Source organism: Malania oleifera, chromosome 10 (genome assembly GCF_029873635.1).
Source record: "Malania oleifera isolate guangnan ecotype guangnan chromosome 10, ASM2987363v1, whole genome shotgun sequence".
NCBI classification, from domain to species: domain Eukaryota; kingdom Viridiplantae; phylum Streptophyta; class Magnoliopsida; order Santalales; family Ximeniaceae; genus Malania; species Malania oleifera.
Genome location: NC_080426.1, coordinates 28868954 through 28882416, shown reverse-complemented (window position 1 = coordinate 28882416; position 13463 = coordinate 28868954).

Here is a 13463-nt window from a genome sequence, read left to right as displayed (position 1 = left end):
ATATTTTTCCGCGACATTTACATCATGATTATGTATGATTTACACTCGTATGTCCCTGTTTAGGGCGAGTTGTTTCCATATCTTGAACAGGTATAGGTATTTGATGTATGTGAGTGACACCTGAGTCCGTGTAAAGGGCCGGGTCGTTACATTCCATATCCCTTTTCTTGTAGCTGACCAACACTGAGTAAGTTTTTTCTTAAATCTAGAACAAAGAGAATGTTAGAAATAGTTTGAATAGGATTTTTGTTGGTTTGAATTGCTATCTTTCCCTTTCCTATAGTAGAGACTATAGAGCCATCACCGAACTTCACAACATCACGAAAAGCTTCATCAAATTGAGAGAATATAGACTTCTCTCCACTCATATGGTTGCTGCAGCAAGTGTCTAAGTACCACAAGAATTTCTTGTGGGTTTCCTCCTTCACGTGACAAGCCATCAACAAAGACACTTCTTCTTCCTTTTGAGCAAAATTGGATTGCTTTCGACCATCTCTCCTTAGATTAGTACGACATTCTGACTTGTAGTGGCCAAACTTGTGACACCTATAACATTCAACTTTTGATTTGTCTGCTCACTTTTACTTTGAAGGCATTGAATGATTGTTGTTGTTATCATGGCCTTTTCCTCTCCCTTAAGAATTAGAATCTTCAAATTTTTGATTTGAGTTTCTAACGTCATTGCCTCCTCTGTCTCTGCCTCTGCCTCTTCCTCATCCATGACCTCCTCCTTTTGATGCCGAGGCTTGTAACACTTGCTTCTCCTTGTCTTGCCAATTCATTTTCTGCTCATGAACCAACAAAGAACTCTGCAATTCATCAATGGACATGCTGTCAGTGTCTTTAGATTCCTCAATCGAAGAAACAACATAGTTGAATTTTGTTGTCATCGAATGAAGAATCTTCTCAATGATAATGACATCTGTCATTTGGTCGCCATGGATTCTCATCTTATTTGCGATTGCCATCATCCTAGAGAGGTAATCTATCACCGATTCTCCATACTTCATGTGTAAAGTTTTGAAATCGCCTTGAAGTGCTTGCAAATGTGCCCTCTTTACCTTTGTTATCCCCTCATACTTCTTCTTCATAGAGTCTCAGATCTACTTAGAAGTTTTTTTACAACGAATGGTTTCCAAGATGGAATGATCAATTGCTTGGAAGAGATAATTCTTTGCTTTGAGACCCTTCAACTTCTGCCCTATAAGCTCCACATTCTGTGCATCTGTCAGCACGACACCTGCTGTTGGTTCTGCTACTCCATAAACAACAACTGTCCAATATCCTTTGGACCTCAAAAAATTTTCCATAAGCATGCTCCATTGGTCATAGTGACCATCAAAGCGTGGAATGACTGGCTACACAAAAGTTTTAGAAGCCATTGTGGAACTCTAACTTGGCTCTGATACCACTGATGTAAAATGGAAGAAGAATAAATTTAAAAACAAGGGGAAACAAAGTTGGATTGAAAACTCTACTACTTCATTGATAAGGAAATGGTCATTATATAGGCCAAAAACAAACAGTTACAAGCACAAAAATAGGCACCACTAACATCATGCTACCATTAACATCATGCTAAACAACTCTGAGGCACCACTAACATCATGCTACCATTAACATCATGCTAAACAACTCTTAGGCACCACTAACATCAGGCTAAACAACTTCTAGGCACCACTAACTTCATGCTAACTAACTCCCTACAAATTAGGCAGAAAATAAAACACATTTGTTGCTATTAATTTATTCAACAGTTTGGAGTACAGTTATACGATAGCAAAGTATCACCAACCCCTACACACTTGTTTGGTATCTAACTATGGATTATTTGAAATTGATTTAAATGACTCTTAGTTAAATCCTAAATTATTATGTAATGAATATTTCAAAATAATTGTAAAGTTGTAGACACCCTATTTTGTCTTGGGCTTATATAACACAAATTGGGCAAAATTTATTAATGCATTAAAATAGAAAAATACAAGAAAAAAAAAAAGGGAAAAAACTAAATACATGGAAAAAAAAGAAAAAAATACATTAAAAATAAATTAGAAAATAGAAAAAGAAAAAAAATAAAAATGGTGGGCCAGTATCTTCAGCTTCAAACGTGCAAGCACGCAAGGAAATCTAGCAATTAGACATGGGAATTATGAATTAAAACACGTGAGTCAATTTGAAATAAATTTGATAGATCTAATCTATGTTAAATTGAGTAATTCTCTAAATTTATAAATAGTGGGCTTCTGAGGGAAAGATGGACAGATAGACAGAGGTTGATACAGTAATTGAAATACAAAGAGTAAGTTGTCCGATCCATTTTGTTAGTCTTAGTGGCTACACCATCATTGTTTAATGTGTTTTGATGATATTAACCTATATGTTGTTCCTAGTGTTTTCCTATCTTTGCATATCATGTTTACTATAGGTACTCGTACATGAATTATTGGATCGAAGGCAAATATCGGACCGAGTAGACGTTAAGAAGGAAAGATCAAATGGACACGTACTCGGAATGACCCAAGCACAACCAAAGGAAGCTTCATTGTAGAATTATTTGTAATAAGGGTTGTGTGAGGTAGTATGTTTTGTAACTCTTGTGAGTGTGTTTCTTGCAGGATTTTTGAGCAAGAGTTGAGCAAAGCACATGCATACTAGGACACATGAGTTTATAGGATTGCACTAAAGATATAAACACAAACTCACCTTTCATGGCTTTCTAAGTTAAAACAAGAGTTTGTCAAATAATCATAAAACTCAAATATGTTTTCACAGGGACAAATTTGTACATCTAGTTTAAAACATTTTATACTTGTCCCGATTTGGTTAAAACGAGTTTAATTCCTAAAGTTCAAAGAAAGTCAAGTATATTGACCACATGACATGCCAAGCATTAAATATCAAAAGGGTTTTTCAAAAAGTATTTTATTAATTAAAATACTTGATATTCAAAGGAACTCATTTGGACAAGTTTAATCTTCATTAATACTTAATATATTTCATATACTTTTGTCTCAAGAATGGTTTTGAGTCATTAAAACCCTTTTTTGACAGGAACACAAAGGTACATCGGTCACTGTCCGTAGTACAAGTCTTGAGTCCTAAAACACCTACCCTTACGGTATTTTTGAGCATAATTTTTTTCTAGAAAAGTCAAATGGGACGTCCTTGGTGTCCCTAGAAATCTAAGACAGATTCGCACAACTTCATTTTTGGGGATTTTTTCCCTAATTTCATCAACCTCATCACGAATAACAGGGATTTGTCGACGAATTCAACGGGCAGTAGCGCTCCCAACAGACGGAAAACGCTTGTTTGCCCAATAAAATTTTTTTCTTCCCCCAACTACTATTACTGTTCCAAGGTTATGGGCTTAATACAACTACTAGACGTTTCTTAACCATGATTTTTTGAAAGGTCTTTAATCACTTTATTAGTAAAAAACATCATTTTATACACAACCAGCACATTGCATATTAGTTCTCATTACATTTTCTCTCTCTCTGCTCACTTATTGTGTTTGAGAATTTTCATTCTTAAGTATCTCAGCTTCCAAAAACGTGCAAGACGCAAGGAAATCTAGCAATTAGACAATGGGAATTATGAATTAAAAACACGTGAGTCAATTTGAAATCAATTTGATAGATCTAATCATGTTAAATGAGTAATTCTCTAAATTATAACTAGTGGGCTTCTGAGGGAAAAGATGGACAGATAGACAAACGAGGTTGATAAAGTAATGAAAATACAAAAAGAGTTAAGTTGTCCGATCATTTTGTTAGTATTAGTGGGTACACCATCAGTGTTTATGTTTTGATTGATATTAACCTAATGTTTTTCATATTGTTTTCCTATCTTTGCATATCATGTTTACTATAGGTACTCGTACATGAATTATGGATCGAAGGCAAATATGGAACAGAGTCAGGACGTTAAGAAGGAAAGATCAAAATGGACACGTACTCGGAATGACCCAAGCACAACCAAAGAAGCTTCAATTGTATAATTATTTTGTAATAATGTTTGTGTGTGAGGTAGTATGTTTTGTAACTCTTGTGAGTGTGTTTCTTGCAGGATTTTTGAGCAAGAGTTGAGCAAAGCACATGCATACTAGGACACATGAGTTTATAGGATTGCACTAAAGATATAAACACAAACTCACCTTTCATGGCTTTCTAAGTTAAAACAAGAGTTTGTCAAATAAATCATAAAACTCAAATATGTTTTCAAAGGGACAAATTTTTAACATTCTAGTTTTAAGAACATTTTTATACTTAGTCCCGATTGTGTTAAAACAAGTTTAATGTCCTAAAGGTTCAAAGAAAGTCAAGTATATTTACAAAATGACATACCAAGCATATAAAATATCAAAATGGGTTTTCAAAAGTATTTTATTAATTAAAATATCTTATATTCAAAAGGAAACTCATTTGGACAAGTTTTAATCTTCATTAGACTTAATATATTTCATATACTTTTGTCCAAGAATGTTTTGAGTCATTAAAACACTTTTTGACAAGGAAAAACAAAGTAATCGTCACTTCCGTAGTACAAGTCTTGAGTCCTAAACACCTTACGGTATTTTGAGCATAATTTTTTCTAGAAAAGTCAAAATGGGACGATCTTGGTGTCCCTAGAAATCTAAGACAGAATTCCACAACTTTCATTTTGGTGACTTTTTCTAATTCAGCAACCTCATCGACGAATACAGGGGATTTGTCGACGAATTCAACGGGCAGAAGCGCTCCAACAGACGGAAAACGGCTTGTTTGCCAAATAAAATATTTTTTCTTCCCCCCAACTACTAGTTAACTGTTCCAAGGTTATTGGGCTATAAATACAAGCTACTAGACGTTTATTAACATGATTTTGAAGGTCTTTAATCATTATTAGTAAAAAACATCATTTTATACAAAACCTAGCACATTGCATATTAGTTCTTCATTACATGTGCTCATTCTCTCTTGCTCACTTATTGTGTTTGATTCAATTCTTAAAAGAATAGTGTGAGGTTTGAGTTGTAAATCATATTTGCTCATTGTAAGGAGCATTTTTTGTAATCTTCTATCTTCTTGTGAAAGGTTCTTTGTGAACCAAGTTGTAAGGTTCTTTGTGAACCGAATCAGTTAAGGCTCTTTGTGAGCGGTAGGGATTTGTTCCCAAGTTTGTAAGGCTTGCTCCACTGTGGAAGGAGCAATTATAGTGGATTGTGGAATCCTTGGCTTGGTGCTAAGGCATGGACGTAAACTTGGTGCCGAATCACATAAAAATACCAGTGTTATTCTTTCTCTCCCTTACACTCTTTATTTTATATCTTGTGCATGATTTATATTTATATTGCGATATAATTTCTTGTATCTTGCCAAGAGTTTTTATTTTGTAGAAAAATACATATTTCTCGAAAAGAGTCTATTCACCCCCCCCCCCCTCTAGACTATATACTCCCGGGCCAACACATTTTTTATATGAGCAAAAGGCAATTGAAGTGAAAGTCATTTGTTCATAGAAACATATTTGGAAGCTATGTAACATATGGCAAAGTCATTGATTTTCTACAAATCTTTACAACCACCTGCTTTAAGACCAAATTCAGCTAGGTAATTTCATTTCCTTATATATCTAATAAAGTTTATTTTAATTAATTTTATTTTCCTATGTAACTTTTGACTTTGTTTTATAATTAAATTCATATATTTACATTTGTGGTGCATTTAATTTGTCCCCTAATGCAATATAGTGTTTTCTATGTGGAAGTAGTAAAAGAGATTTCATTCTATGCATGGAATAGAGAAAAATATGTTTTTAATTACTTTATAAATTATATAATAATTGAGTACATATATTAGTAGTATTATGGCAGGTTTCTATTTATAAGGCAAAATGCACATAGTGAACCTTGAGATGAATGAGAATAATGTCCTTGATTTTAACTAAGCGATCCTTAATTAATATGTCTCGTTAATTTTTATTTTATCATTGTAAATAAGTCAATATCAAGTATGATAATTCCATGCTATTTTTTTATTTTAAAATAATTTATAGTCAATTAATATGTAAAGGAAAAGAAAGATAAATAAATGGGAAAGTTATACTCTTCGTGAGAAAAACTATGACATAAAATTTTCACAAATGATATGGAACCCTATGACCTGTTGGAATTTATCAAGTATGAAAAAAACAAGAAATTATTTGGTTAGATAGCTTAACTCCGTCACGTTTTAGCCAATCAATCATATTTTTAAATTTTAAATTAAAATATTTGGGAATTGTGAATTAAGACATGTGAGTCAATTTGAAATAAATTTGATTGACCAAATTAGGTGTTGATTAATCTAATGATTGTTAAATTGAGTAATTCCCTAGACATATAAATAGTGGGCTTATGATGGAAAGATAGACAAACAGGAAGACAAAAGCCGAGACAATGATTGAGATACAAGTAAGATGTCTATTTAAAGTTTTTTGAGAAAGTGTTATGAGGATTAAGAAGAGAGATTTGAAGATTTGAAAGGTTAGAGGAAAGGTTGTTCAGAGGGCAAGTGCAGTAGAAGCGAATTCAAGAAGGCTCGAGCAAAGGAAAAGGAAGCTGCAAAAGTCAAAATTTAGGGACAAAGGTAAATACTAATTCATTTGGTATTGATTTTATTTTAATATATGGAAAATGCTGAATTTTGAACTTAGTATTCAATAATTAGAGTTCAAGTTTAGATAAGATAACAATTCAGATTTTTTTCCTAGAAAATTCCAAATGAATTAAGTATTTGACTCCAGTTTAGAATGTCTAGACTCGGGACTCGGATCCAACCCAAAAACTCTAGTCAACTAGACTCGAGTCCAAGTCGACTGACTCGAGTACCCAACTTTGGTCAGACCCAAACTTTTTTACCGAAGTCAATATTGACTCGGGTCAGCCTAGCCCATTTCCTTTCTCTCATGACCCAAATGGGCCTAACTTTAATTTAGCCCAATTCAAAAAACATTCCCCAATTAGCCTGGACTTGAATTTTAAATCAACCTTACCCCAACCAAGTCACTTAACTCCCTCAACCCAATAGCACACGACCCAATTGGGCCTAGCCCAATTGATCAAATCCAATTCCCCAAACTAAGCTCAACCCAGCCCAATTAACACAACCTAATTGTCCCCAGCCTTCGGCCCAAAACCAAATTAAGCCCATAACTAGTCCAAGCCCACCATTCAGCCCTCAAACTCTAACCAATACCCACAGCCCCAAACCAAGATTGGTCCAATTGGGTTTGTCTTAGCCCAATGCACCATAATTTAGAACCCATTATGCTCAAACCAATCCCATGACTCAATTTAGCCCAACCCAAACCAATCCTAGCTCAACGCAAAATTTGACTCAAGTTCATCTAACCTTAACCCTAGTCAAGCCTGAATCCTGAGCACCTTGTTTGGAACGCGAGAAATCGCAAGAAAACCCATGAAAGTTAAAAGAAATGCATAAAATAGAAAAATGGGATGGGTGTTTACCTCTAAGTTAATCTAGGAATTGGATCTACAAAAAGGGGCAGAGAGCTTGAGGATCTATACCAATTGAGATTCTAGATCAAAACGTGCAAAAGAGAAATGAGAAAAGAATTAGAAAGGGCATAAATAAAAAGAGAAAAAAAAAGGAAATTGAAAAGAACAGAGAGAGAGAGAGAGAGAGAGAGAGAGAGAGAGAGAGAGAGATCAGGGTTTACCTCTTTGAAAAATCTAGGCTTGGATCTAAACAAGGCAGAGAGCTTTAACCTCACGAATCTTCATTCAAACCTGTAATAGAGAGAGATAAAGTGAGAGAGCAGAAAGAAACGAGAAAAAGAAAATAGAGAAAATGGAGAGAATAAGATATGTGAGAAAAAAAATAAGAAGAGAGTGAAAGACAAAAATACAGAAATAGAGATCGAGAAGAAAGAAATGTAGAAGCAAAGAGAGAGAGAGAGAGAGAGGTCTGTGAGAGAGTGTGAAGAGAAAGAGAGGATAACAAGAGACTGTGGAGAGATTCGTGCATGAGAGATAAATAATAATAATAATAATAATAATAATAATAATAATAATAATAATAATAATAATAATATGCAATGCTATGTGTCACTACTGATGGCTGACACTTGGAATCTCTTCTCCAAGTAGGTCAAACTCAGTTTGACTCGGGTCAACTTGAGTTTACTCATTGACCTAGTTTAGACTGGAACTGGTTTGACTCTTTCGAATTGCAGGTTCAGTTAATTTAATTTTAAATTTTATTTTTAATTAATTTTTTTAAAAAAATTAGGAAAATTAGTAAACAGATAAAAAAATTAAAAAATAATATTTAAAAATGAAGGAAAAAATCTTTAAAAATCTCATAAAAATGTAGAACAATGTTGGAAATTTTTTAGAAAAGTCTAAAAATTTTTGGAAAAATTTTAAGAAAGTTTTAAAGACTCTCTTTGATCAAATTTGATGAATTTGTTTAATTATTATTTTTATATATTCTATATATGTATGTGTGCATCTCAATGATTAAACAAAGGGTAAAGAGATATTTCAGACCTGGCCTATATTAGTTTTGAGAGGGGTTTATCTAATTAGATCCCCTCCTTTGGAGCTCTTATTAGACATTCCTAAATCGCACCTTATTTCATACTTTCCTTTTTAAATTTTTAATATTTATTTTTTAAGGAGTTGATTAAAGACCATTAGATTCAGTTTAGTGATAATTCATGATTAATTATGTCACGACCTGCTATTTAACTGGGTATTTTATATATATATATATATATATATATATATATTTATACTACAATATTCAACATGCTCTAATACCTTATGGGGGTACCCCAATCATCAACCTAAGCAGCGAAAAGCAGAAAATCAATTAAACATATCCATATATAATTATATACAATACAATACTAGAGTGCTAACATGTTTTCCAAAATATACACATATCACTATTCCCAAAATATCTCCAACTATGCTGGGATATACAAAAATCCTCCACAAACATACTGACTATCTGCTAACAGGGTAGTATTAGAGCCCCTCTATCTACAAGCCTGGTCTGCTCGCCTACCTGGATCACCTGAAAATGATTCAACACTGGGATGTGCAACGCTCAGTAAGATGAAATATGTTATTACTAGTGTGTGGCAAATGAACTACAATGTTTTGAAAATTTGTTTCTATATTATCATGTATAACTGGATACGTAAGTACAGTACAAGTAATAAAATACACCACCCTTTCCATGTTGCTTAACATAACAGTATTGTAGGCTACTATTCAAAATACTTCTAGTGTACATAAGTATGTTCCCTGCTTCTGTAAATCTGTACATACGTAATAATAACTGAAAACTTTCTCTGTGGATAACTATGTGTCATGATTTAACCCCTCATGACAGGGTTGTGCGGCCTGTAGGCGGGATCTACACTAGCTGGTCGACCAGGGTAAATCACTATACTCCATCGGTCTGATCTGCCCACCTTAACCCATATATGATGGGGAGCCTGTCCAAGTCAAAGGCCTAGGTGATCGACCTACTACCACGTATTATCTAAATAGGTGGTTACACTCATAACATAAATATCTGTAGCAATGGTACCGTGCTCTGCAGTAAGGTCCAACAGGGTCTAATACTATATAATAATCTCTATATACAACCATCTGATTTACCATGATTCTGAAATAACTGTAATAATCATGATACTGAATAAACTGTAACTGTAATCCATACGTCATAATACTGAGAACTGTATAATCATATCACTAAAAACTGCATAATCATAGTACTGAAATTCGTATAATCATGGTACTAGAATTCGTATAATCATGGTACTAAAATTTTTAAAATATATCTCATGCTATATTCATGTTCTCAAGCCACACCATACTTTAATACATAATATTCATAATTTAATAAACTGTATAATATTTTAAAATTTCCTAGCGTAGCATATTTCCCTTGCCTGACTACTTGAAAACCCCTATGGTATACTAGCCTAACACCCGCAGGGTCTCCTACACAACACCCTGAAAACAACATTTTCCAGAACAAAATATCAGTATTTCTTCGCCTATATCATTTCCTATAACTTTCATAAGACCAAAAATGGACTGAAATGTCTTACCCTGAATTTGGAATGAAATCCAACTTTGTTTTACCAATGATCCGCTCCGGTAGACTTGCAGAGAACTTTGTCAGGAGCATCGTAGTGGCTTCGGATTGTCGATCTGATAACTGGCGGGGCCGAAATCGAAGAGAGAAGTGAGAGAGACCGTAGGAGAGAGAAAGGAGAGAAAAAGAGAGAGAGAGAGAGAGAGAGAGAGAGAGAGAGAGAGAGAGAGAGAGAGAGAGAGAGGGAGGCGCTGAAATGTGATGAAAATTCGAGTTTGCACTATTTATAGGGCCAGATTCGTCGACGAGACACGTCACCTCGTCGATGAGTCCTTCAATAAATTCGTTGACGAAACTTACCCTTCGTCGACGAAATTCAGAGTAGCCCAATCCTTTGCTCGGTATTTTCTCGTCGACGAAATGGGACCTCGTTGACGAGATCCTGAAGACCTTCGTCGACAAATCCCTATATTCATTGATGAAGCCTGGAAATTCCTTGAAATTATTATCTCCAAAAATGCAATGTCATCAACGAACGTGAAACGTTCTTCGCGTTCGTCGATGAAGCCTACTGCCTCCTTCTATTTCTGTTTCCATTTCTCTCCCTCATTATTATTTAAATACTATTATTCTTCGGTTCGCTACAAATTAGGTATCATCCATAGAATGGGTGTGTAGGGGGTGCTAATGTATTCTCCTTGTATAACTGAACTCCCAATCCCAACTCTAGGAAAAGTAGACGAAAACTACTGATTCCTTAACCTAAGATTAGTCTAGAGACTAATCAACAAATAGTAATTAATCAGGTGAGTTAACCGCACTTACATAAATTATAGGTTAGTAGCGACTCCGTCAAAGTTACCTTATTAATTATTGTCCCTCACGATTTTGGACCCTTCTCCAAGACATTGCAACAAAAGTATCATGTGATTTTAGAAATATCTAATAATATCTATAAAAGAGAAGACACCAAAATAAATAAGCTTATTAGTGACGATTTCAAGACGTCATTAATAACAATAAAAAAAATCGTCACTAACAATATTAGTCACAGTTTTATCAGTATTAGCGATGGTTTTAAATTTGTCAATATATCAGCGGTTACTACTACTTATTAGTGGCGATTTTTATAAACTGTCACTAATAATGAAATATTAGTGACGGTTTTATTCTGTCACTAAAATCATAAGACAATCACTATAAATTCTACATTTTCTCGGCTCAAAATAGTCACTAATAGTCTATTATTAGTGACTATTTTAGAACCATCACTAATAGTCAATTATTAGTGACGATTTTAAAACCGTCACTAATGCTCACTGGAGCAGCTATTAGTGATGATTTTTGAACCGTCATTAGTACTTAGGCTTTAGTGACGATTTTGAGCCAAAAAAATGTAAAATTTATAGTGACGGTCATAGGATTTTAGTGACGAAATAAAACCGTCACTAGTACTCCATTATTAGCGACGACTTTAAAATCGTCGTTAATACTTTAAATATTGACTATTAGTGGTGGTTTCAGAACCATCACTAATAATTGACTATTAGTGATGGTTTTAAAACCGTCACTAATAAATTAAAATAAATAATTTTATTTTATTTCATTCATTAATTCCAATGAAAACCTGTAATTACATTTTAGCATGCATAATATTAAACCATAACTACTAAAAAATTCATAAATTATTCAAAATTCAAATTCAAATACAAATACAAATACAAATACATTATAAAAATTCAAATTAAAATAAAAAAAATTCATTATGTTTAGTTAACAAAAAATAAATAAAAAAGTCAAAAGTTGTATCCGACTATAGTGCCTAGCATCGTCCTGATGTTGTGATAGCCGCAAACCCTATAAATTAATAATTTAAAAAAAAATTAGTATACGATTTTTGAACATATATGTATATGTACTATAAGTATAAATGATTTAATAGCAAAATGATCAGCCATGTGGACATATTTAAAAAAATGACACAATTTTAAATAACTAAATTTTATCAGTCGGAATTCACCACACTCGGTTTCGACTTTGTATGCTCGATTTGAACACCTGAGTGTGGTAATCACCTAAGTTTGCTAAGTTTAATTGTATTCTTTGTAACGACCTGCTTAATAAACTGGGTTTATATATATATACTATAATATTCTACATGCTCTAATACCATGCTGGGAATAAACCCAACCATAAACCTAAGCAGCGAGAAGCATAAATCACATACACATAACCATATGAAAATATATACACAGTACAAAACCAATACTAGAGTGCTACTTGTTTCCCAAAATATGTACATATATTTGTTTCCCAAAAATACCCTCAACTAGCTAGGGTATACAAAAATACTCCCAAAATGAACTCACTCTCCACTGGCATGGCAGTACAAAAGCCCCTCTATCTACGAGCCTGGTCTGCTCGCCTACCGGGATCACCTGAGAAATGTTTCAACACTGAGATGAGCCAACGCTCAGTAAGAAGAAATATGCTATTACTAGTGTGTGGCAAATGAGCTACTATATATCATGAAATCTGTTTTCATATAAACATGAATAACTGAATACAAAAGTACAGTACAAATAATAAAATACACCACCCCTTTCCATGTTGCTTAACATAGTAGTATTATAGGTTATAATTCAAAGTACTTCTAGTGTACATAAGTATGATCCCTGTTTCTGTAAATCTGTACGTATGTAATAGTAACTGAAATTGTTCCCTGTGGCTATCTGTGTGTCGTGACTTGCCCCCTCATGACAGGGTTGTGCAGCCCGTAGGCTAGATTTATCTTGGCTGCCCAACCAGGAATAAATCACTGTACTCCGTCAGTCGATCTACCCACCTCAACCCATATCTAGATGGGGAGGCTGACCTCTTCAAAGGCCTAGGTGATCGACCTTACCACGTATTATCTAAATAGGTGGTTGCACTCATAAAGTAACATATTATCTGTAGCAACGGTACTGTGCTCTGTAGCTGCAAGTCCAACAGGGTCTAATATCATATAATATATTTCTATATATATATATATATATATATATATGATTTACCATGATTCTGAAGTACTGAAATAACCATGATGCTACATAAACTGTACTCTAAATCTGAGAACTGTATAATTATAACATTGTAACTGCATAATCATAATATTGATATTCGTATAATCATGGTACTGAGATTCATAAAATCATGGTACTGAAATATCGTAAAATCAAGATACTGAAATATCGTAAAACATATCTTCGTACAATAATCTTATTCAAAAGCCACACGATACTTTAATTCATAATTTTTGTAATTAAATAAACTGTATAACATTTAAAAAAAAAATACCTAGCATAGCATATTTCCCTT